We start from the raw sequence: 24937 nt of genomic DNA on the forward strand, positions 1-24937 counted from the left end.
CAAGTCTTTCTATCCGTGGATTCCTATCACAGAAAGAATGTTAATAATGTAAATGCCATCTTGAGGATTTATTGTCATAATAAACAAATACAGTACTTATGTACTGTATGTTGAATGTATATATTCGTTTATTCATGTTTTTCTTAATGCATTGCCAAAATGTATATGATCGGGAAAAATTATCGGGAATGATTGGAATTGAATCGGGAGCAAAAAAAAAAAGCAATCGGATCGGGAAATATCGAGATCGGCAGATATTCAAACTAAAACGATCGGGATCGAATCGGGAGCAAAAAAAAACATGATCGGAACAACCCTAGTTACAACATTTATCGGTGTTCACGTAATAATTCACTGGCCGCCATTGACTGGGCTCAACGTCAAATCCATTTCGACTCGGCGGGGTTGGCAGCAACCAGTAAAAATGGACTGGACGTCGATTGTCGTCAATGGCAGTCAATGAGTTAGTCCTCAGTCTTTGTACACTAGGCCTTATTTTAGAATGTTTTTACAGTAACAATGGAAACGAGTTGATTTCGAAGACACTAAAAGCACAACGCAAGTGACGTGAACTGGAAATTCTTGAAACTTAAAATGTAAAAATTCACCATGTTAAAATGCTGAATTTATGTTAAAACATAAAACTTAAAAATGTGAAATTTCAAAATATGGAAATGAATTACGTTAAAACAAAATTTATTATGTTAAAACATGAAACGTATGTAAAAAAAAAAAAAAAAAAAAACTTAAAATGTTAAAATATGAAGATTGTTTTTTAAGGAAACCTCGGAGTGAAAGACTTGTAGGCTCTAATAAGCCACAATTGTTCTCTTTTACTAAAATACGTTTTTAGAAACATATTATGGCCTTTGATTAAAAAATAGATAAAATCAGTACATGTTTTGACCTACGGAGAGCGTCATGTTTTACGCACGCAATGGGCTGGACTGGGATAAGAGCTGTGCTAGCTAGGAAGCAAAGCTAGTATGACGACTGGCATGATTTTGTCACATTCTGCTTCTGGTCAGCTTGTGCAACGTCGTACTTGCATCCAATTCCAGCTCATTAGTAGTGCCTTTAAACCGATCCTAGGCGGCTTGACGAGATACTGACTTGCTGCCATTTGACAGTTTGTATTCTTGACCATTTCGTTGCGATTTACATCTTTGCCTTGGTTTTTCCGTTCATCTGCTTCTCACCGCTGTTTTTCCTGTTTTTTTCTTTAACTGATCCCGACTTACTGTCACCGACCCCTTTTTTTAACAGAACCTTTTTGTCTCTCCTTTTTCGAGATCTCATGTTTTTTTGTGTGTTAAATAAACCCCTTTTACGCAGTCTTTGTTGTCTGCTTGCAGACCGTAACAGATTTGTTGGTTTTCATATGAGGACTTGTTACTGATTGCAGCTAATAGATCGAATCGATCTTTTTAAGGAAAACCATGACTCCGACATCAGGCGAAAGCATACGCCTGTGGTCTACGCGCTCGTCTGCCGCACAGGAAACGGGGTTTCGAATACTGCTGGAGACCTTCATTTAATTGTTTTTGCTGCTTGTTTTGCGAAATATCGACAGTGCTGCTCATCACTTTTCCGTTTGGGTTCAAATTGGAAGGGCAGAACCGACGACATGTTTCTGAAGCTAAAGAGTGACACTGTGGAAGCCCCGCAGCACCGTCCAGTGACATCACCGCCCAGAGTGCATTGCATCGTCAACAACAATGGCGACCTGCTAGTTAAACTAATTTTACAAAGTTTATCAAAACGAAAACATTAAGAGGGGTTTTAATATCAAATTATTATAACTCATGCTAACATTTATCTTTTAAGAATTATGTCTTTCTATCCGTGGTACCAGAGTGCATTGCGTCGTCAACAACAATGGCAACCTACTAGTTATTTACTAGTAAGTTTATTAAAATGAAAACATTAAGAGGGGTTTTAATATCAAATTATTATAACTCATACTAACATTTATCTATTAAGAATGATATGTCCTTCAACTTTTCAACTGAGATAAATTCAATGTTTAACATTAAATTTATATTAGAACGTAAAACATAACTGGAAAATGTGAAACTAACGTGCTAAGATGTAAAACTTCACAATAAAACATAAATCTTAAAATTTGAAATTCATCTCATTAAATTGTGATACCTAGGTTAAAATTTCAAATGTATCACCTAAAGTGCAATTTACCCTGTGACTAGGAAAAACACAAAACTACTTTTTTTTCATTCAAGTTAAAAACACTACAACTATGATGCTTTTTTTTAACCTGTTAAAACTAAAACAAAAAAAATAAATAGATACTACAAATAATACAATAAAATAACACCATGGTGTGACCATCAATATTCAATGCCAACCCCTCCCAGTCAAAATGGATAGGATGTCTATTTATTGCCGTCAATGGCAACCAATAAATTAAACAGATTCCAGTAAAGATGTAACACTCTTACACTGTGCCATTACATCTACATCAAGTTAAACTGGGGGTGGGGGTTGTAGATTGGCCCCAATTTTCAAACTGAAACCAACACACAGTTGTCTGTGTGAGATCACCATAAACTCCATCTAGTATCCTCTAAGAATGGAGCCTCTCGTGCGCAAACAAAGTTAAAGCGTCGGTTAGGCGCGACGCGAAAGGGAGAGCCCATATACATATACATAAACGCTGGGGTTCGATAACGCCGTGATAGCATCCTGTAACATTTCCCCAGACATCTTCACACGTGCACATCTCGGGAAGATCTGGCCGTGTGAGGAAAACTCAATCTGGTGCCTTATCAACAAGGTCCTGGGGGGGATTTAGCCAAATACACACATACATAAAGAGGGAAGGATACAGAAAAGAAAAGAAGCAAAAGACAAGAAACGTGCTCATAAGGCTGTAAAATCTAGCTTTTTGGTGCGACCATGATTTTTATTTCTACCCCATATTGACAGATCTCCATATTTTTCACTTTTCATTTAATTTTTGTTTTGTTAAACGTAGTTTTAAAGAATCATATTAAAGAAAAAAACTGTGGAGAGTTATAAAAAAGCTTCATTCTCATATTAAGTAAATACAGTGTTAACATAAATTTTGCATCACTGCATACTCTAACGTTTGCAAACTACACTTTTCACATCCAACATTTGAAACGGCAGAACCGAATCATAAATATAAAAATTTGTGATTTAAAAAAAAACTGCTTTTTCTGAGTCTGATAGTGTGGGCAACTTGGCCACTGGGAGGCGATGTCAGAGAAGCACTCACAGTAACAGTAGTAGAAGAAGAAAGTGCTAAATCCAGATATTTTGTTGCTATAGACCAGGGGTGGGCAAACCGGTCCTCAAGGGCCGCAGTGGGTCCTGGTCTTTGTTCCATCTGATCCAGCACAGAGCTTTTAACCAATGAGGTTTCATTGGAAACAAGAAGCACCTGACTGCAATCAACTGATTGCACTTATAACACACCAGATTGGTGAAAAGGTGTCCTCATGATAGGTTGCAGCAAAAACCTGCACCCACAGCGGCCCTTTGTGGAATAGTTTGCCCACCCCTGCTATAGACCCTACTCACATGACATCACAACCACGCCTCCGCGCCATATTGTCTGTCTACTCGTCGTGTTGACGCATTACCGCTACGTAAATTCCTCCTATTATGGCGTGTTTTTCTGCTCGTTAACAATAATAATCAAATTGGTGAAGGCGTGTGTGGCGGTTGGTTGCAATAACAGAGAAGATAGACGGAGAGACTTGAAGTTCTACCGTATTCCGAGAGACCCGGAGAGGAGAGCGAGATGGACTGCTGCAATTCGATGAGAAAACTGGGCTCCAAACGATTACCACGGATTATATGGTAGTCATTTTATATCTGGTAAGATGCATTTAATATATATTTAGAGGGTTTTGGGCTGACAACCACAATTAAGATCATTGCGAGGCTAATCGCCGACAACATACAGTTTCAAATTCAAGATGCTTATTTCTTCCACCATCATTACATTTTGAATAATATTTAGCTGGTACCAAGTGAAAGAAGCTGGCCTCGTCTACGGATCATCAGTTAAACAGGTGTGTCCAAACCTTTTGCAAAGGGGGCCAGATTTGGTGTGGTAAAAATTGAAGATACACGATAATATCGGTTACCGATAATTATCGGCCGATAATGTCAATTATGACGTTACACATATAATACAGAATTTAAAAAAATCAACCGATAATGCAATCCGATAATTATATACTTGATTTAGCCTCCAAATGTGCGCAACCAAGCAGTTTTCTCCACTTCTCCACCGCCGCCTGCTCAACCCCTCCCCTCTCTGAAGCCCCTGTGGGAGGAGGGGTTCATGAGTACTGCGTCATAGAGGAGGCGGTGTTAGACATCAGTGTTGAGGCACTCTCACTAGCGTGCGTTGCTTTTCCCGTGTGTGAAATGAAATAAACGACGCTCTCGCCATCTACAAAACAGTTCCACGAGGCGTAAAGAAAGCGTCCTCATTGAACACCACTAACCCAGCAGCCATTTAAAACTGCATCACAAAGATTTTTGGAACGAATACGAGGCTGCTGCTAGCGCGAATGCTAAAGCTATTGTAAACACAAACTATAAGGAAGCTACGGGGCTTGTGACGATACAGAGACGCTGCGGTCCTCCCAGAGTCGGGTTGTTTGGGAATGCAGCCCAAAGCGGGTGGTAAACTCCCATCTATGGCTAAACACCTCACGAGACCGATAGTCGACAAGTAGCTGTCTTCCGACGGTGCCCGCCGCTTCGGCAGGCCGCCGCCGCCGCCTCGCCCTCGGCGGGCAGAGCAGAGCAGAGCCCTGCACCGAATACGCCGCAGCGAGCCAGCCGGGGCGGGCGGATATCCGGTACGAACTTAGCTGCCGCCGCCACTCCGGTTCAAGACAGAGGCCTGACGCGGGTGCTAATTTGGCAGCCGGGCGGACTGAAGGGCACAGGCGGGAGGAAATTCCCGAAATGACCCGATAGCCAAACCTCTGGATGAAAAAATAATGCATTTTATACGACCACGATTCATCGTGAAAGACATGCCGATCACATCAGTTTTACTACGGACATTTACACAAGTGATGTCAAGAAAGTATGTTTATCATGACGGCACAGTGGTTAGTTGAGTCCTCCAGTCAGTAATGCATTCAGTACGCTTAAATTTATGGCGTCTTAATCAGATCATTCTTCTTAAATCTAGTGAAATAATTTTCCCCATCTTGTTTGAGTGTTGAAGACTAGTTAACAGATGAACGCGCCAGATTATTCCACTTACTTGAACTAAATATTGCCATTTGTTCTTATTAGGCCCAAACATATAAAAAAATGTCATTTTTCACCTAAATCAGGAAAAAAAATGCTTTCAAATAATGTTTTGGACCATAAATATTCTTGAATAAAGAACATTTCTGACATGTTTTTTTTTTTTTTTTTTTTTAGGATTATGTATAATAATGTATTGCTTAAAATAAGGCTGTTAAGCTTATTTTCAGCTGGCTATTTTTCTTCAAGAAATCCGAGTGAAATATACTTGAAGTGCTGGCAGTTAATTTCACTTGTTTCCAATAGATTTACACTGAAAACAAGGGAATTTAACTAGTTTTAAGGAGTTGTGTTTTTGCTGCGTAGTAATGTTATACGTTAGGAATGGCTTACTTTTAAAGGCATTTTTGTGCAACTTATGTATTTACTCTAAGTAATTGTTGCCAAAAGTTTACCATTACACAATGTCGGACAATCTGTCTTTATTTAGATGTTGGAATTTACTACTTGTTCACATTTGATGTTGGAAAAAAGAGCAATAATATTTTTGCACAGTAATATTTTCTCTTGTGTATACTTTAAAATTTTACATAAATCTTTTAATAAAATTATCAGCTTGACATTATCGGTTATCGGTTGGAACGAGGAGGAAATTATCGGTTATCGGTATTGGCTGAAAAATGCATTATCGTGCATCACTAGTAAAAATGCGGGGGGCTACCTTGGCTGATTTACATAGAATAATATATTTAAACAAGTTTTAGCAAGCCCTTCTGTGTGTCACATTTGCTTTATTTTTTTTTTTTTCATTCATAACTTCAACAGTCTCGTCTTTGTGGCGTTCTCTTTCGACACTCGGGCTCTTGCGAAATACTGCTGCTGTGAAATTAAACTAGCTTCAAGTTGCTATAATTTCTCGCTTGTCTTCCCTGTAATGTTGTCGTACATGTCAGCGTGTGTTGTTCGGTAATATCATTATCGCGTCACATCGAACTCTTTGAAAACAGCCACTGTCTCTTTGCAAATGAGGCAGACACAGTTGTTGCGTGTTTTATTGAGGAAATAGTCCAATATCCACCTATCCTTGAAGCGTCGGCCATCGCAGTCAACTTTTTTTTTTTTATTGATTGTCGTCATTTTAGAAAATTGGAAGTAAAGGGTCACACGGGGTAATGTTGCTTCGAGTGCTGCTCTTAAAGTTTTTCAAACTTTCGTGAGAATAGGCTGATTTTGTGTGGACAAGATCAGTGTTTCCCACCAATGAACGAGACTTTGGCGGGCCGTCACAGTCTCGTTTTGGCCCGCCACAGTCTCGTTTGCCTCGCATCGCTCCCGTCGTCCGCCAGAGACACGTTATTTTCGGCTGGGACTTGAGCTGACGGCCGGTGTTCTGCCAAAATATTCTACATCGACGAAACGTTCTAAAGTACTACCGTGCGCTGTAAACTTGTTTTGTTTAGATGCATACAGGAATAACGTACTAAAAAAATGCCTGCAGAAAATACTTAAATGTAGTTATATCAAATAATGACGGTTTAAATACGCTACATTACTAATGTGGTCAACTGGTTCAAAGCTAACGCAAAAAAACACAATGGTTAAAAGTATGAGAGGGTAATACATGTAAAAAGTATCTTTGAGGCAGTGAAAAGGTTCTAAATAACTAAATAAAAACAAAAATAGTAAGTACTCGCCACTTCTAACAGATGTGCGCATGCGTGTGGATGCATGCGCAAGCGCCCTGAGCATTGTGTAGGACGTTTCGCCGCGTCGTAAGGAATGGCCGAACACCGGTGTCGGCACAACACCGGCCCGACGAGTGGTGGGAATGACTCTTGCTTCTTAAAGCTTTTCAGAAATACAGGGATCCCTCGTTTTTCTTGGTTAATGGGGACCAGAACCCGCCGCAATAAGTGAAAACTGCGAAGTAGCGCCCCCCCCCCCCTTTTTTTTTTTGTGCGTGTTCAATGTATTTATTCAGATTTTATATTGGAAAAAAGATACATATATATAAGACATGTTTTTTTCACTTTTTTCACCAAAGTATCATTTATAAATGGTTTTCAAGCACTTCAAAATGTAAGAATTAAGATAAGTTTTAAACATGTTACTGCCCCACTGAATTATTTTTAAACAAGAATAAAGTAGTAAGAAAATGCTTGGCTTTATTAAATGCTTCATAGTGAGTCTACTCAAACCCTCTCAGGCTTTGTTAAACGGTGATTGACACATGTGAAAAGTTTTTCTTTTTATATATATTTTTTTGTTTGAAGCAACTTATTTGATTGAATAATAAAGACAAATGTCCTAGCCAAAATGTCGCCCAAAGCAAAACAACATTACTTCAATGGAAAAATTTGTTTCAGTCAAGAAAAAGTTTTCAAATGCTTTTTTTGTCTCAAATTTATTTTTGCAATCAAAAAAAATTGTTATTGTTGAAGTGACTTTTTTGAGATTAAAAGTATATCCTGTATTTTGATTGAAGCAACTTTGTTTTTGATAGAAGTAACTTTGTTTTTTGATTGAATAACAAAAACACAAATCTACCTCCATCGTTATTGAGAGAGAAAGAAATTAAGAAAGCTTTAAAACTAAAAGCCACCGGGGAGGCTGGTTTTTTTTGTTTTGTTTTTTTTAATATTTATATTTCCTTACATAGACATGCCTCGTAGGGAAAGGAGATTGAGGGATAAAAAAAGGAGTTGGATGAGGCTGCTAAAGGCAGTGGATATCTCATCAGCTGGGTGAATAGCAGACTTTGTAAGAACAAGTTTGCAAGGATAGTCGGGTATTAAATACAATTATAAACACAATTACAATGTTATTTTTCTATAAGATTTTATGTCGTTGCTTTAATAATCATTAGGTGCTAGAGTTGTTAAGTATGGATAATAATGAAATAATAGTTATGAGAAAACTGTGCTGTTGGTGGCTCAGTGAACATCTGATGTGGTTTGGTCTCAGATGAACAAGTTGAGGAAGGAAGTTTTGATGCAGAGATTGAAGAAAGAAAAGAGGCAGACTGACTGAGTCACAGCCAGAAAGTGTTGATGGCAGTTTTGATTTCTATTCACTGTTGCCCCCTCCCAATTAAAGTATGTCACAGTCACAGCCAATTATTATCTAAAGCTGGTTAAAATTGAAGTTATGTTGTTTTAAGGTGTATTAAATACTTGTTCATGTGCCCCTTTTTATCTACAAGCACCCGCCCCTCCACCGGTCTCTGCACAGCCCTGCTGAAACACAGTGTGGGTCGACAGAGCTCAATATTTTGTTGGGGTGTACAGTGTACTGGAACATATTTCCTCTACGCCCTTCTCACCTTTTTAACCCCTGACCCATTTTCATGCCTGGCTATGAGAGTGTGAGCCTGGCCACCATTCAGCAGAAAAAAATTTCAAGGGCGGAGCCAGCCACAGCAAATAGACAGCGGAGCGGACCAATCAGCGACGGGCTGACGCGACGCCAGTAAAGCGACAAGAAACTAGCGAGAGACATTTCAACATATTCAACATGGCTAGCGCGAGACAGACTGTTGGTTTTAGCGACTCGATGTGTTTTTGGTCATGTAAAACCGAATTTACCGCGGATTGGAACATATTGCCGCTGAGTCTGGTGTACCAGGCTACGGGACTACTGTCTGCTGCATTCTGCTGCATTTGGCGCGATCCGGCGACACTGCATACAGCAATTTATATTACATTCAGTGGTCTCAAAATGCCCTAAAGAGATACAACAGGCTTGAAAATGTACACACACACACCCTACCCCGAGGGTCAGAGACCCTCCCACCACAGTCTCCTAAAATCCTGTGGGAAACACTGAAGATAGTTGTAGATATCAGGGTAGCAGATGTCAGGCAGAGAGGGCGAAGACAGCGGGTCGACAAATATCGATTTAGGCATCAAATATGGATCTGGCGAATGGATAGACTGAAGCTTTTCCACATAACGCCTTTTATGCAACGCATCCAATGAGTTTACAGCGTCTGAAAGCACCCTGAATTGCACTATAAATTGCACGACAAATTGAAACCATTGACAATACGGATAAACAAAGACGGACACTATGGCGGCTGGACACAGCGACACGTCATTCTGTGACGTTGGTGAGTAGGGTCTATAACCATAAGCAAAAGAGGGGGCCACCCCCCTGGTGTCCGAAAAGTGTCATTGCATGAAATTGACTTTCCTATATATATATATATATATATATATATATATATATATATATATATATATATATATATATATATATAAAAGTTGTAAAGCAATAAAACTGCAACTAAAATGAATGAAATGAACCAAAAAAAAAAAAAAACATTATAATGGGTCAAAATTATTTTTCGAACAGATCATGTGACTAGCACCTTAAACTGTCATTTGCTTTGCATATAATTTTCCAAAAAATAAAAATAGCGGAGGGCAATTTTATTTTTCAAATGATTTTTTTCTTTGATTGAAAATATTTTTTTTTTGGATCGAAGCAACTTTTTGGGGGATTGAATGATTTAGATATAAATGTCCTACCCATAATATGGCCCAAACATAAAAAGGATTGCTTCAATCAAAGAAAACTTTTTCAATGAAAAATTAAGTGTTCAAATGCAAATTTTTCAATCTCAAATATTTTTTCGCATGCGAAAATGTTTTCTATGATTGAGATTTTTCGATTGAAGTGATTTTTCTTTTTGAAAAAAAATTTTTTTGAAGCAAATTGTTTTTTGATTGAATAATAAACACCAAAACACCCTAGCCAAAATATGGCCCAAACACAAATCAACATTACTTCAATCAAAAAAGTTGCTTCAATAAAAAAAACCAAAAAAAACAAAGAAAAATAGCTTTCACATGCATTTTTTGGAGTTCCAAATTTATTTTTGCATTCAAACACTTTTTTTTTTTATATTGAAGCGACTTTTTTTTTTTTTTTTTTTGAAAATATATATTTTGATTGAAGCAACTTTTTTTTTTTACTGAAGCAACGTTTTTTTGATTGAATAATAAAGACACAAATTTACCTCCATATGGCTCGGTCCAGGGGATACTATTTTTGACTGGGGTAACTACATTGGCACGACACCAGTGGGCGTACCATAATCAATGGATGACGATCTTGGTGAAAAGTATTGCCTAAGCAGACTGATTTAGAATTCCCGAAGAATGATGGGAAACACACAAAAAAAAAAAACACTCATTGTCAGCTTATTATTATAAATATTCTTGTAAGCTAATTTTATTGCTGACACTGCGTTTTGGGGTCATCAGAATGTTGTGCCCCCCCTGCCCCAAAAGTCAAACTCCGCTACAACTTGTTTTTCACAGTGTTCCAATTCATTTTTAAGAATGTTCCTGAGGTGGTTTTCTGCGAGAATATTTGTGATTTCCTTTGTTATGCGTGTTTTTGTTTTGCAGTTTACCTCAACTAGTCTTTTTGAGGGATTGTTCGTTATTTGATCGATTGAATATATCTCAGCCAATCATCGAAATTGACCTCAGGCTCTGAGCTCGAATAATGTTTATATGGCAGATTGTTAGCAACCAACCACAGGGCTTTTGCGTGATCTGAAGAAGAAAGCATTACATCTTGAGCTAGATCTGTTTAACATAGTAAAGAGGCGCATTCTTCTTTTCGCTTCTTTTTTTTGTTCCTGCCATTGAATTTGGCAGGGATCGACGCTCTCAAGACTTCCCGCTCACTCAAAAGGATTATGTAAAAAACGGCCTCTCTCAAGGAAGGGAATAGTAAAAGCCGTTTTGGAACCTCAAGACATTCATGGAAAAAAAACTTTGAGGACATAAAGAAAAGTCGCCTCCCTGCGACTGATCATGGGAAGAAAGCTTTCAGGTGTAACGGCTGTGTGGGACTGCCTTGGTGGGCTGTGGAGTATCTCCAAATGTCTGGCAGTGCAAGATCACGTTTCAGTGCTATTGACGGTAATAGATGTCCAATCCATTAGAATTAGGAGGGATGGCAGGTAAGAGAGAGCCCAAAAAAAATCGATTATTAGATGAATCGTGATTTGACACGTGACTATTCGATAACGATTCATAAATGTTCAAAAACAATGATTTTCCCTAATAACTTTATGACAGCCGCTCGTAGCAGAATGAAATTCAAGACACGTCTGTCGCCCGGATATCTTTAACGGACGCACGCACAACGATATGATGGATGCTGCCGGTTACTGAGCGAGAGATTTACTCCTTTTCAAAAGACTGGAAAATAAATTTGTGAATGAGACAGGTAGGGACCCGGCGGTCGCGTTTCTGTGCGCAAGTTATTTTATAGCGCAAGAGGGGAAGAGGGGTAATTTCTTGTTCTTTGCCTTTCAGTTGTCAAGCAGTAGATTCAAGTCGTGTTAATTGGAAAAAGTCCCTATTGTTTTGATAAGTCCCATGTCCGTCTATCAGATGTGAGTACACGAACCCTCTTGTAGTGTTTAGCCTTTATTTTTGTTGTTTTTAAGATGTTCCTAGTTAGCACCGCGCGCTATGCTAATGAGTGACTTCGCTAACATGTATTTCCATGTCAAGTTGTGCGTTGTTTGGTGGTTTTCATAAGTTACTCCAGATGCAGAACGTTTAAAACCTGGATTAAGTACAGCGGGAACAATATAAACATGTGAAATAGTACAGAAATCAGTGAAAACAAAGTATATTGGTTAAAAGAAGTCTTATTTCTAAAGAAACTTTGTTTCCAGAAAATGTGGAATTCATTCCACCAGTGTATATTATTGTATGGTTGAGAGAAATGAGTACTGCCTTTGAAACAGCTAATGTTTTTGCACCTTCTTGTGAAAAAGAGTATCTCAAGGTCAGCTGTGTGTTGTGTGGGCATGTTGAGAAATAAGTACTGCCATTAAAATGGTTAATGTTTTTGCACTTTCTTGTAAAAAATTTTTAAAATTTAAAAAATAAAAATAAAAAAGGCAGTTTTGGGGAAGCTTTCCATCGTTCCTGCTGAATGGACATTTGTTTTGCTAGATTATTAACTCATTCACTCCCAGCCATTTTCACCGGAGCAAGGCCCTTCGCTCCCAGCCGTTTCACTGGATTTTGACAGATTTTGCAAGGCCTTCTGTTCTATTGCTATATAAACATGGAACCCACCAAAAGAAAGATTAGACTCTCTTCTTTCAGCAGAAAAAAAGTAAATTCATATCTTTTTCCATTCTTTAATAATCAGCATTAGAAAATAGCTTAATTTGAGCAATTTTCCAATTTCTGATGAAAAAAACAGAGAAACTGAGATTTTTGTAAAAGCATACATTTCAAACATAACTTTGACTTTAACACAGCCATTTTTCGCTTTTGTGACATCCCAAACATCTGAATGTTTTCATTCTAAAAAAATAACATAAACAACAAGACAAATAGAGCTTTTGATCGCAAAGTAACAATTTACAATTTACACATAACTAAACTACTGAACTGTTGACCTATTTGCGCACGTCACAACGGGTGCTCCCGGTTGAATGAGGTGGCTCCCAGTAATCTGATGAGTCCGGATCAAGATCGGTCTCACTTTTTTCGTCATCTTCATCGTTGGTTTCAACCTCGGGCTCAGGAGTAACGCAACGTCAGCTCCGCAGAACGAGTGTGGAACCTGATGCTGCTGTGGCCGTCACCGTCTGTCTCATCAAAATAGATTTTTTTGAATCCTTCTTTGACGATGGTTTCGTTTTCTTTTCAAAACATTCCTCCATTGTCGTTTGCCTTTTTTTCAGATCGTTCTCCACATTTTTCTCAAATTTTCACGCGTCTTCACAAGATCTCTCCAACTTCCGTTTCCTGACTATTTTTCTTCACTTCCTTTCTTGGCCCGAGATGAGTTCTAACAAAATGCGCTACTGCCCTCCAGTGGCCAGTTTTATTGCTTTTAAATGGGTTTTGAGTAGAAATGTCGATCGATCGGGATGCTGATCGATCAGGTCCGATCACGTCATTTTCAAAGTATCGGAATCGGCAAAAAAATATCTGCCATGCCTTTTTTAAATTTTTTTTTTTTTTTTAATCAAATTGTTTTCTAATTGTATTTAACGTTACAGACATAATATGTTACACTCATCCAGAGTCTTTAGTTTAGGCTTAAGGTAGGGTTATCAAATTTATCCCGATAATGGCGGTAATTAATTTTTTAAAAAATGTATCACGTTAAAATATTTAACGCAATTAATGCATGCACTGCACGATCCACGCACGCATTGTCGCGCTCAATCTGTAATGGTGCCGTTTTACCTATATAGAGAGATAAAAGGCAGCGTCAAATGAGTAGAGTGAATTTTCGCAGCCTTTGGAGACTTTTTTTAATTGGCTAAAGCCTTACAATCCCTCTCTCTACGATTAGAAATATAATGGGAAGCAATGTGGGGAAGCAAGGTAGCAATTGATCTTAACACCTTATGTTATTTCCCAACGCAGAGAAGATATATCAATTGGTACCACTACGCACAGTCATGGTTCCACTTCCCATCATGCATTTGGGCATGGCTACAGTATCATTTACTGAAAGCTCAACAAATACACTAGATGGCAATATTTAGTCACAATATACAAAGTGACAAGTCTTTCTATCCATGGATCCCTCTCACAGAAAGAATGTTAATAATGTAAATGCCATCTTGAGGATTTATTGTCATAATAAACAAATACAGTACTTATGTACTGTATGCTGAATGTATATATTCGTCCGAGTTTTATTCATTTTTTTCTTAATGCATTGCCAAAATGTATATGATCGGGAAAAATTCTCGGGAATGATTGGAATTGAATCGGAGCAAAAAAAAAAAAAAAAAGCAATCGGATCGGGAAATATCGGGATTGGCAGATACTCAAACTAAAATTATCGGGATTGGATCGGGAGCAAAAAAACATGATCAGAACAACCCTAGTTTTGAGCAATGTGCATTGCAGTTTAGGTGCAACAGAACCTAGAGATGCCTCTTGTCAAAAAAATAAAAAATAAAAAAAATGTAAAAGACGTATAAATACGTTTTTGGGACACTGAAACAATTGAAAATAGAACGTATTTATACGTTTTTGGGAGCAAATGAGTTAATTAGTAATGTAAGATGCATCGATAATCGTGATGATCGTCAATACTAGGAGTGGGAACCTCTTGGTACCTCACGATACGATACGATTTGCGATACAAAGCTCACGATAACAATCTGATGATATGGCGATACAATGATTACCGATACATTGGTCAAGAAATCATTCTAGGATATACTACAAACAACTAATAAACAGAAAAACAAGCTTCTGCTCTGAATTGGAATGAGTTTATCACTAGTAGACGTCCAATCCGTTTGAAGTGGGAGGGATGACAGCGAATGAACATCATTCGCTGCCATCCCTCCCACTTCAAACAGATTGAACGTCTATGGCCGTCAGTGGCAGCCAATGTCAGGCAATTAGGTCATTTTGGGCCATTTAAGGTCATTTATCTGTTGATTTTCAGGTACTTCCTGGTGATTTTGGGGTATTTTACGGGTCACGTCCTGTTTATTTTGAGTTACAGAACAGGAAGTGACCTGGGAATCACCCAAATGAATAGGCAGTGACCTGAAAATGCCCTAAAATGAACAGCAAGTGAACTGTAAATGCCCTGAAAATCGGACAGAATGACTGAACGCTCTGGTTTCAAATGCACCAACGTTCCCAGTATAAATGGATTGGGTGTCAAGCACCGTCAATGCAGCCTTAGAGTTAATTGAGACACTATTATGGTGGAAGATTTTGGTAGCAAATTGTTGGTTCATTCTTATTTTATTTTTTTTAGACATTGACACCTTTTTAAAACTATATTTCCATTCTTGGCATGAGCATATCGATAACCTTTTGGGATACAAAGTTTTACGATATATCACCATTTCGATATATTTTCACACCCCTAGTCAATACCAGATCATCGTTCAATAATCGAATCGTAGCACCTTGAATCATAATCGAATCGAATCGTGGGGTGTCTAAGATGGCACAACCCTATTGGCAGGTAACCTGCCAGTTCAAATGGAATGGAGATCTATTGCTGTCAATTGCCACATTTACATGGAGCCAAATATTCCAATTACAATCGGAATATTTGTTCAAACCGAATAAATGTGTTCCATATAAACACCTCATTCGGAATGAACAGGCCCAAACCGAATGGAATTTCATTCCGATTCACAGGGGTGGAATATTCCTTTTCCCAAACCGATTAGAAGTAAAATTATATCATGTAAACAGGGAAGCGGAATGGTGTCTGGTTGCGTTCTTTCTGCACATGCTCCGTACTGACGTGGTGACGTCACTTGGTGACGTAAGTAACGTCACTTGCAACATGGCTTCCAAGCACACGCACAGCGCACCCACACAACTTTTTAAATGAACGGCGTATCATTCTGAAGTTTTGTTTCCACTCGAAAAGTTAAAACAGCAGCTGATCTGACGATCGATCTCCATGTTTTGCAACGTGACGCTTTGTTTTGATTAATCTGCGAATGTCAGACGGCAGTTGTCAAACGTCCTTTCGGAATAAAGGCAGACACATGTAAACGCTGGATCGGAATAGATGAAGTGACATGTAAACAGCTGATGTGAAATTTCCATTCGGAATGATTTGAATCGGTATGAATAAAAGTCAGCATGTAAACGTGGCTATTGTCAGTAAATGAGTTAGCACTACTTGTTCCCTTTCCATTTTGTGTTGATACATCTCCCACCTATCTTTCCATCTCTCCCTACACCCATCACGCCTTCCATTTCCCACCTGCGGCGGAAAATAATGAAATATAGAAAAGTACAGAAGAAAATCGGCCACTTGACATTTTGGCGCTGACATTTGAGCTTCGTTGCTGGAGACGTAGCGACGTATCCAAAGAACAACCCGTCGAGAGACGAACACGAGAGCTGAGTGTGAAGAGGAGGGGGGGGGAATTATCTCTCCGCAGATTACACCTAGGCTATTATACTAAGCTAATAGGGCGTGTAGATACTTTTACAAATGAATTTGCTAAATGCTGCAAACTCTTAAGATGAGGGGGATTTGCTTAAGATGACAATAGTGACGAATAGAGCCGGGGAGGACAGGAGGGGCCCTAATAGGAAATACTTAAGGATATGCAGATGAGATAGCAAAATGAATGATAAACATTCGTGAGATTTGAACCGGGGCGTCAAAACAATGGCAACTGCCTCCTTTTACCCTGAATGCTGTTTGTCAATCAAATACAAAAATGCAAAAAGGTCCGGGGGTTTAGAGTGGCAGTGAGTAACATGAAAGGAAGGAGACGATGCGGAAGATTCATTAAAGACAGAGGACAAGCCTCAGTATGCTTTGGGAAAATAAATAATATGAATAGTTGTAGTGTGCATTAAGAGGATGATGAACGCAAAAGAGCAGGAAGGAAAGAGTGAGGGGTTGTGGCTGTATGCTGCCCCCTGGTTGCAGCCCCTTGTAAATGCAGCATAACAAGTGTGGGTAGAGAACTCATTCCAGACCCATCTGCAGAATGAGAAAATCCAGACATTCTATTATAAAAACATTTTTTCTCAATATTTTTATCCCAGAAACAGTAACATAATACTCATCTGTGTACTGTATATTCTTTATCATCTATGAATAACGACTATTTGAAATGCAATATTAAACAGCTGAGAAGCCAAGTCTCCTCTTTAATGTCATGTCTGTATTACACTGCCCCCAGTTTGCTGTGGCTCACAAAAAGGAAGGATAAGCACAATGCCAATTGAATTAAAACAAAAAATGTGGCAAAAATGTATTCATTTCTTGAACAAAATTATCTTGTCTTTTAAGGGTAGGTAGTATTCAAACTAAGGCTGAACGATACTGGAAAAAACTGACATTGCAGCTTTTTAGAGGTTTGCAACAAATTGCGAAATATACTAGAAGAATTTTCACCAGATGACTTGCTGCAACGATTAATCGATTAACTCGAGTAACTAGATTAGAAAAAGATTCAAATAAAATTTTGCTGCTTCGAGTATTCGTTTAAAGCGGCATTGTAATGGTTTGTTTTGAAAGTGTTTGCATTTGGTTTTATTGATTTGGGTGGATACAATGCCCTGTAGTAGCAACAGTGAATATCACATAACTCATTTCACATGGCTGAATCCAGCTGCTCCCTGTTAAGACCAACACAAGTTTTTTTTTGAGCTAATGCTTTTTTAATGGATTCGTAATTTAGTTTATGGGTATATTTAGCTGTTTTTTGTGGGAATATATGTTTGAAACATTTGTTAAGAGCACTGTGTATAGCATTAAAGCTAGCGGACTTTTGCTATGTAAGTTAGCCAATTGCTCTTTTGTTGTACTTAGATCCTCATTTATTTATTTTCTTATACCGTTTGAGGCTCAGCTCAGGTATTTTAATTTTTTATGTTCCTTATCAGATTACTCGATTATTCGAACTAACTAGTTCATCGATTAATCGACTAAAATAATCGATAGCTGCAGCCCTACTTTGGTTGACTCACTATGACCACTAAGAGTGTGACAATATCTCGATATAGCGATATATCGCGATATTTTGCAACCCGATGGGTTATCGATATGCTCCCGCCAAGAATCGATACTTTTACTTAACATATTGGCCATACAATGGAGTATGGATGCTGTAAACTGCTCAATGTTTGTTGAGCAATTCCTTGGCGGTCCACTAGGGGCGCTCGGGAGTGGCGGTGAGGGTAAAGTGCGCACAAGTTGTCTAGAGAAGAAGAGGAAGCTCAAGTGGGTTGAAAAAATAAAAAAGCTCCGAGAGAACGGTGGAGGAAAAAATGAGAAAAATATTGCTACAAATCACACATGGGGACACGCTTTAGATTTTACACCAACAAGAAAGGAAGTAAGGTGAACAAGGACTTTGCTGTATGCAAGAATTGTCTAAGAAAAATAAGTTTCACTGGGAGCTGGTGACGTAGTGGACACTGGAGTTTGTGAGCTTTGCTTTCATCACTTCAGGTAAGAAAGTTTTGCAATGTAATTGACTTTTTAATTTACATGTATTATTTTGATGACATTTGGTGTTGAATGATATAAAATAAACCAGGACCCTAAACTGGATGAAAATGAATATCGAACAAGCCCACATGAATTTACCGATTTATTTGAGAACCAATTTCCATCTAGTTTACTACACAAACTGGTATTACTGTCATTTTTGATACAATAAGCTATAAAAATGGTTTGAATAGGTTCCAAGATATATAAAGTGATGTGCATGATAATTAATGTAGCCTACATATTAAAAATAGGTAATTATTGAATTTTTAATTTCTATACATTCAATTCATATTTTTTTAAATTCAATACTTCCAACACAAAAAAATCAGGATTTCATCTCAAACGCTATGAAGTAGCTAATATTTTTTGTTTTATTTTGTTGTTTTTAAGGTGAGGAAGACTGTGACTGAGCAAGTCTGACATCTTAAATGCTGAAGCAGATAGCGGAAGTGCTCAAACCAAGCAACAAAGGTCATATACGAAGAAAAGACCCACCAATTTTATCATTGCCCCACTCCAAGCTCAACTGCTGACACCCACGGCACTTTTTATTTATGTATTTTTTTTTTAGATTTAAAACTTTAAAGAAATTAAGGGTGCCATTCATCATGATCTCTCCAAGCGATATCAGTGGTCGTGGTTGGTTTCCTCTATATGTGCAGGGGCACAATTTGCAGTAGATTTATATTTTACAGCAATGTTGCACAGAAAAGGTGTCACTGTTTAATAAATGACTTAAACAGTATTTTTTCTATTTTTAAATATCTTCTTTTTTTTTTCCGTTTCAACAGTTGTAGAATGTCATGTATCCAATTTCTGACCAATATATCGATAATCGCTGTATCGTGATATAATCGTTATCATGAGCCTTGTATCGCGAATCGTATCGTATCGTGAGGTGCCCTGAGGTTCCCACTCCTAATGACCACATTGTAATCATTAGCGATGAACCGATCCGATCAGGTGATTGGAAATCAGCTTGATCGCGCCATTTTTCAGCGGATCGGAATTTGGGTGACAAGTATCGGGTTATGAATTTAAAAAATAAATTTATGTTTTTCTGCTTCATGCTCGTACAGCCTCACAAGCTCCCTTCTGCTAAGCAGTGCGACCAAACTGTTTTTCTTGGCTGGCGTTTGGTACTTCAAGTTAACGATGACTGACAGGTTTTTAGCTCTGATCAAGCCAGAGACAGCTCGGTAGATCTACGATCAAAGGCACCAAAGTGTTAATCATCGTTAAGCTTGGTACACAGTCTGCAGTGTGCTGTGGCAACTCATTCATTGTGTTATATCGGAACCGGATCGGCAGGTTCTCAAAATCAGATGACATGGTTTTTATAAAAGGGATTCAGAAAGCCATGTCTCTGTTGCCTGGTACACTATACTCACCGCTGTTCGAGCTATAGACCCCAATCATCAACGTCACACAATCACGTGATCGCTGTATTGTGCCGCCATATTGTCCGTCATTGTGTGTAGTATTGTCAATGATCGTAGTTTGTAAAGGTGGATTCACTTGCAAATTATGGAAGCCCCAGTGCTTTCAGACGCTGTAAACTCATTGGATGAGTTGCATAAAAGACGTTATTTGGAAAAGCTTCGGTCGATCAAGTCGGCAGATCCATATTTGATGCCCAAACCGATGTTTCCTCCCATCCGGTCCCGTGCGTCAGAGCTCGTCCTGAGACCACAAAATTTCCAATCATACTCCAGTTTATGTCACGATGAGGAGTTGGGTACCCAAAATCGGCACCGGCCCGAATATAAACCGACATTTGGTCGGCTGAGCGTCACCGTTGTCACGATTGTAAAATGAAATTTGATCGACAACGGGCCGGTGTGTGCCAAAAAACAGCTGCCCCGCATGAAATGTTCCCCCTACCGGGAGCGCTTATTTATAATGCTTTATTGATGTGAAAACATCAAATGTTTTCATGGACGCATTACAGTAATGGATTAACGACTTATTTATTTTACTTATTATTTATTTACGACTAATTTATTCAGTTTTAAATAATTAAATTACACAAAATATTAGTGATGTATTTTAGTAACAAATCGTGGACTAGGCCACATAACCATCTTTGAACAGAAATGTATTAGTCTACAGGTTTTCATGACCATATCCCAATGACAATCACTCAGGTATGACATTTATTAGTTCAAGCAGAGTAAAATAATACATATTCACGGTACAAGAAAGTCGTTTCCGTGTGGGCGCTCCCGTCAGGGGGGACATTTCACGCAGGGCGGCTATTTTTCGGCACAACACCTGTTGTTGCGCTCACCTTCTTGCTGCGCGAATGTGGCGACGAGCTTCGTAGTCTCCGTCTGATGATGTCTGTGATCGTGTTGGCATCATATTGATTTTTTCACCGTTGTCTAACGGCTGTCGACACAAACGCATCGTGGACTGAGATAAACAAAATGTGCTGCTTTCGAGATTTGCCCTTTTAACAATGGGCACACACTACTAAAATGACAAGGTTTTTGGGTTCGTTTACTCGGCGTTGATTCCTTAGATAAGCAGAAAAACACGCAGTAATAGGAGGAATGTACGTAGCGGTAATATGTAAACTCGATGAGCTGACGGACAATATGGTGGCACCAGTCAGGGGGGTGGAGTTGTGACGTCACGTGATTGGGGTCTATGGGGTCTGGCGACCATACAGCGGATCAAATTCCCAGGGCGGAGCAAGCCACAGCAAACAGACAGCCGAGTGGACCAATCAGCGACGGGCGGACGTACTGTTGATAAAGCGACAAGAAACTAGCGCGAGGGAATAAACATACTAAGAGAGTGGAGAACGGAGAAGTTTATTCAACATGGCTAGCGCGGGACAGACTGATGGTTTTAGCGACTCGAAGTGTTTTTGGTCATTTAAACCTGAATTTACCGCGGATTGGAACATATTCTCGGTTCTCCCGTTCGACATCTGTGTGGTTTTAGAGACTACTTCCAACACGCGAGAGTTATGTTGCTCGTTAAGAAGACGTCACGCAAATAAATGAATCTGATTGCACGGATGATTTCGTTTGGGCTCGGGAGGCCAATGAGGAGATGGGTCCCAGACTCTTCTCACAGTATTTGAAAAATACAGGGAGAATAGTCTGGCGGTGCCAGGCAAATGTCCATGCACAATTTCTTCCTTTATCAAGCAAAACAAAAGTTTACACAGAAAAGAAATATTCATATACATATAGCACATCCTGCGATAGGATTATTGCACATGCGCACATTCTGATGGCGATGTTCAAATGACATATTGTGCAGGCCTAATTCAAACAAACAAGATTTAAACACGCATACCAGTAAATAATGTAAAAAGCCAGAGGGAAACTAAAGGAAATGAAATGTTACATTATTAACTAAAGATACACGATAATATCGGTCACCGATAATTATCGGCCGATAATGGCAATTATGACGTCACACAGATAATCCAGATAATAAAAAAATTCAACCGATAATGCAATCCGATAATTATATACTTGATTTTGCCTCCAAATGTGCGCAACCCAAGAATTCAACCCCTCCCCTCCCTGAAGCCCCTGAGGGAGGAGGGGTTGAGGAGGCGGTGTTACACGACAAGAAGTAGTTGAATATTATGGCGGCTGTTACTAAAAAAACGACGCTCTCGCCATCTGCGAAACATGTACCGAAGAAGTTCCACAAGGCAGAAAGAAAGCGTCCTCATTCAAAACCACTAACCCAGCAGCCATTTAAAACTGCATCACAAAGAATTTTGGAACGAATACGAGGCTGCTGCTAGCGGGAATGCTAAAGCTATTGTAAACACTAACCAAGTTAAACTACAGGGCTTGTGACGATACAGAGTCGGGCTGTTTGGGAATGCAGCCCAAGGCGCGTGGTAAATTCGCATTTAAGGCTAAACACCGGCAAGACTGGAGACCGAAAGTCGGCAAGTAGCCGTCTTCCGACGGAGCCCGCCGCTCTGGCCGGTCCGAGCCCGGTTCCCCGGCTTCGGGACCTCCGGCGAACACCCCGGTTTCTCGAGCGTTCCCCCACGGCGTGCGAGCAGAGCCACGACCCGAATACGCCGCGGCAAACCGGCTGGGGCGGGCGGATTATCCGGTACGAACGTAGCTGCCGCCGAGACGAGACATGTGTTTGTTTGTTTTTTTACCTAAATGACCCGAGAACCAAAGCCCTGGATAAAAAAAAAATGCAGTTTATACGACCACCATTCTTCATGAAAAAGTGATGTCCAGTAAGCAAGCTTATCATGACGGCACAGTGGTTAGATGATAATTTAAACATGGAGAAAACGAAGTCAGCCAGTCAATAATGCATTCAGTATGTAAAATGACGAGCGGCCAGATGACTTTGTAACGCTGCCTTTATTTTCGGCTTAACAAAACTCAGGCACAAAACAACACGCACGCGGATGCGAGCTCCAACTCCGTCCAGATAGTACTGCCGTGTATCAGTTTAGCTGCTGTGAAGCAAATGTCGTGAAAGCCGCTTTGTTGCTGTGAAGCAAATGTCGTGAAAGCCGCAAATGTAAACAAAGCGCTGCAGAATGGGTACATGACATCTCGCTCTTTTGAGTTAATCATTTTCACAGTGTGCAACAAAGCATATTACATTAGCAATCACTTTTCAAATTATTAAACATATTTCTCTGATCAATTACAGTCACAGTAGATAATCAAATTCTTAAATCAATATTCTGTAGCCACAAATATTATACAAAATCTTTCCTTCTTCCAAGTTTTTGTTTTTTTAGGATTAAGTATAATAATGTATTGCTTAAAACAAGGCTGTTAAGATTATTTTCAGCTAGCTATTTTTCTTCCAAGAAATCTGAGAAATACACTTGAAGCGATGGCAGATAATTTCACTTATTGCCAATAGATTTACACTTAAAACTGACTAGTTTTAAGGAGGTGTGTTTTGCAGTGTATTAATGTTATATATGTTAGGATTGGCTTACTTTTAAAGGCATTTTGTGCAACTTAGGTATTTAATCTTTAAGTAATTGTTGCCAAAAGTTTACCATTACACAATGTCAGACAATCTGTCATTATTTAGATGTTTGAATTGACGACTTGTTCATATTTTATGTCGAAAAAAAAAAGCAATAAATTATATTTTTGCACAGTAATATTTTCTTTTGTGTATACTTTAAAATTTTACATAAATCTTTTAATAGAATTATCGGCTTGACATTATCGGTTATCGGTTGGAATGAGGAGGAAATTATCGGTTATCGGTATCGGTTGAAAAATGTATTATCGTGCATCACTATTATTAACTCATTGTCTTCCATTGACGACGCTTATATTTGCAACCTATTTTCAGCTGGGAGAGCCTGGCAGCAAATGATAGCTGCCAGCCCTTTCCAGTTCAAATAGATTGCACGTTTACCACCGTCCATGGCAGCGAATGATTTAAAAACCTTTAAACAACAGCTACAAACAGAGCATAGATCCGCTTTCTGCTCTGTGGAAACTATTACAACAACAACATTGAAGATTTGCAACTCTAAAATTGGACTTGAAAAGTATCTCAAATACATTTTAAAAATTATATGTACATACATTTGAAATGTTCGCTACGTGAATAAAAATATAACTCATCCAAATGATTACAATTTCCCTTAATAAATGACTTTTCTTTCATTCTTATCTTGACGTATCACTGGGTAAGGGGGGGGGGGTGAGGTGGTGTGCAGGACTGGTATACACCAGCTGGCCCCAGATCGATCCACAGATGCTTCCCTGGTGGGGGGGCAGGGGTCAGGGCAGCAGGGGTGCCCAGGAGGTCCCCCTGAACCCCCTCTGCCCCAAAATGCCAATGGGACGGGCCAGAGTAGGTGGGTGGGGGTACAGAAAGAATGGGCGGCAGATCCCTTTGTGACTGGCACTGTGGATTAATTAGACTGAGTGCTAAGCAGGAGCTAGCTTCTTTGTGAAGACGTATGTTGACTAATCAACTAATGGCTTTTTAACACAGTCAAAAGTCAATTGCTTTCTAATATGAACCAACATGTTCCCATATTGATCCTTTAGGTAAGATTTCAACACCATCTGTAGTAAAATCACCCATTGTCTCACATTACATATGTCTGCAAAAAAAATGTTTTGTTAAAAGTTCTTTGCAGCCAAGTAGAACGCTGAGGAAGACGATGCCAGCGCGATACGTCGCAACGCTGTCCGGAAGTGATGAATCGCATCCAGCTGATGATTATCGGGCTTAAGCCCCACCGCCGCCGCGGAAACAAAAACAATCCCAAGCGGGGCGGCGACTGGCGAAGGACAAACTGAGGTCACGGGTTTCTGACTGTCAACGGAATACGTCCTGTTAAAATTCCAGGTAAATCCGGCACATTTAAGTGTAAACTTAAAAATGTAATGCTAATTCCTGGGTAAATTCCCCGGTCAACCATGCATTTATATATTTTACTTTTTTTTTTTTTTTTTTTTTTAAATCAGTAACTGCTACAATTTCAGATTTATTCTCAGATATAATTTCACGTAATAGGACTCCATTTCTAATTTAGGACTCCATTTCTAATTTTGGTAATTTAAGACAAAATTCTAATTGTTTTTAAGTAGTGCTGCCACGATTAATCGATTAACTCGAGTATTCGATTAGGAAAAAATATTCAAATTAAATTTTGCTGCTTCGAGTA

General features: G+C 39.1%; 1 protein-coding gene across 5 annotated transcripts in view; it reads right to left on the reverse strand.

The window, feature by feature from the left end:
• The window catches only part of ehbp1 (EH domain binding protein 1), a 490476-nt gene that overhangs the window by 308261 nt on the left and 157278 nt on the right, over positions 1–24937 (reverse strand). The gene's annotated exons all lie outside the window — the stretch shown is intronic.

This window comes from Corythoichthys intestinalis, chromosome 10 (assembly GCF_030265065.1).
Source record: "Corythoichthys intestinalis isolate RoL2023-P3 chromosome 10, ASM3026506v1, whole genome shotgun sequence".
NCBI classification, from domain to species: Eukaryota; Metazoa; Chordata; class Actinopteri; order Syngnathiformes; family Syngnathidae; genus Corythoichthys; species Corythoichthys intestinalis.